The sequence below is a fragment of the Narcine bancroftii genome, chromosome 14, assembly GCF_036971445.1.
Source record: "Narcine bancroftii isolate sNarBan1 chromosome 14, sNarBan1.hap1, whole genome shotgun sequence".
NCBI classification, from domain to species: Eukaryota; Metazoa; Chordata; class Chondrichthyes; order Torpediniformes; family Narcinidae; genus Narcine; species Narcine bancroftii.
The window spans coordinates 1,598,550-1,601,291 of NC_091482.1; positions in this window are offsets into that span (position 1 = coordinate 1,598,550).

Here is a 2,742-nt window from a genome sequence, read left to right on the forward strand (position 1 = left end):
AGTCTCCTCAAAGGATAACCCAGCCTTCCATGGAACCAATCTGGGGAACATTGGCTGCAGTCGTCTCTCTTCAGGTAAGGAGATTTGCTGACATTAGAGATGGATCAGAGGAGGTTCACTAGGAGGCCGGGTAACTGGGTGTAGTTAAGGCAGAGATTGATAGGCTTTTGATTAACCAAGGTATCAAAGGTTATGGGGAGAAGGGGCTGGGTGGGAAACTGGATCAGCTCATGAGTAAATGGTGGACAGACTCGATAGGCTGAATGGCTCACGTCTTATGGTGACCAAAAATGAACTCAGTCTCACCTTGGCCCTGTGTGGTGTGGGTCAGAGCCCTTTACTCCTGCACTCAACTCCTATAACAATGAAATTGACTCCCCCCCCCCCCCCCCCCCCCCCCACACCAGGCGACACTGACACACAGGTACCAAGGGTAGGGTTGGAAGAGGCTTTGACTGGTGAAGCCAGGCTCATGCAGCCCTCTTGTTGCAGACGGCTCCAGATGGCTGGAAGAACTCCGTACGACACAACCTCTCCCTGAACAAGTGCTTTGAGAAAGTGGAGAACAAGTTCGGGGGCAACTCAAGGAAGGGCTGCTTGTGGGCACTTAATCCCAGCAAGGTCCAAAAGATGCAGGAGGAGCTGCAGAAATGGAGGCGGAAGGATCCCGCAGCCGTAAGGAAGAGCATGGCCAGGCCAGGCAAGTGGGGGGGGGGTACCCATATCCATCACTCTTCCTCAGGCAGTCCCTCAGCACAGAGAGGGACAGCCTTCACTCCAAACAGGGGTTGTCTGGAGGTGCCCTGAGGCTGGGGTGGGTGGTGATGTGTGAGGAGCTGGGTCTCTGTGGATCCTGATGCATCACCCCCAGAGACTCCTTCACCTGGGGGAGACAGTGTGGCTGTCAGACCTCCTCAGCTCATCCTGCCTTGAAATGGACCAGGATAGAGTCCGGTGCTGGGCCTGTACAATACAACTGGCCTCAGTGTTGCAGAGGACTGTGCCTGTGGCCTCGCCTCCTCCTCACCATCTCATCCTGTCTACCAGCGTGACCAAGAGCAGCACACATTCATTCACAGCACCAGAGGAAGACAGGGAGCTCTGCAGCCCCCACCCACCCTCTCTGTGAGGGAGCTTCACATTCCCACCCTCTCTGTGAGGGAGCTTCACATTCCCACCCTCTCTGTGAGGGAGCTTCACATTCCCACCCTCTCTGTGAGGGAGCTTCACATTCCCACCCTCTCTGTGAGGGAGCTTCACATTCCCACCCTCTCTGTGAGGGAGCTTCACATTCCCACCCTCTCTGTGAGGGAGCTTCACATTCCCACCCTCTCTGTGAGGGAGCTTCACATTCCCACCCTCTCTGTGAGGGAGCTTCACATTCCCACCCTCTCTGTGAGGGAGCTTCACATTCCCACCCTCTCTGTGAGGGAGCTTCACATTCCCACCCTCTCTGTGAGGGAGCTTCACATTCCCACCCTCTCTGTGAGGGAGCTTCACATTCCCACCCTCTCTGTGAGGGAGCTTCACATTCCCACCCTCTCTGTGAGGGAGCTTCACATTCCCACCCTCTCTGTGAGGGAGCTTCACATTCCCACCCTCTCTGTGAGGGAGCTTCACATTCCCACCCTCTCTGTGAGGGAGCTTCACATTCCCACCCTCTCTGTGAGGGAGCTTCACATTCCCACCCTCTCTGTGAGGGAGCTTCACATTCCCACCCTCTCTGTGAGGGAGCTTCACATTCCCACCCTCTCTGTGAGGGAGCTTCACATTCCCACCCTCTCTGTGAGGGAGCTTCACATTCCCACCCTCTCTGTGAGGGAGCTTCACATTCCCACCCTCTCTGTGAGGGAGCTTCACATTCCCACCCTCTCTGTGAGGGAGCTTCACATTCCCACCCTCTCTGTGAGGGAGCTTCACATTCCCACCCTCTCTGTGAGGGAGCTTCACATTCCCACCCTCTCTGTGAGGGAGCTTCACATTCCCACCCTCTCTGTGAGGGAGCTTCACATTCCCACCCTCTCTGTGAGGGAGCTTCACATTCCCACCCTCTCTGTGAGGGAGCTTCACATTCCCACCCTCTCTGTGAGGGAGCTTCACATTCCCACCCTCTCTGTGAGGGAGCTTCACATTCCCACCCTCTCTGTGAGGGAGCTTCACATTCCCACCCTCTCTGTGAGGGAGCTTCACATTCCCACCCTCTCTGTGAGGGAGCTTCACATTCCCACCCTCTCTGTGAGGGAGCTTCACATTCCCACCCTCTCTGTGAGGGAGCTTCACATTCCCACCCTCTCTGTGAGGGAGCTTCACATTCCCACCCTCTCTGTGAGGGAGCTTCACATTCCCACCCTCTCTGTGAGGGAGCTTCACATTCCCACCCTCTCTGTGAGGGAGCTTCACATTCCCACCCTCTCTGTGAGGGAGCTTCACATTCCCACCCCTCCCTGTGTGAGGGAGCTTTGCTGCCCCCTGTCTGTGAGGTGAGGACTTTATTCCCTGGAGCATAGAAGAATGAGAGGAGATTTGATCAAGGTATTTAAAATTATGAGGGGGACAGACAGAGTAAATGTAGGTCGGCTTTTCCCACTGAGGGGAGGTGAGATACAAACCAGAGGACATGGGGAAAGTTTAGGGGAACATTAGGGGGAACAGAGAGTGGTGGGGTGTGGACGAGCTCCCAGCTGAAGTGGTAAATGTGGGCTCAGTTTGAAGACTTTGGATAGGTCCAGGGATAGAAAGGGC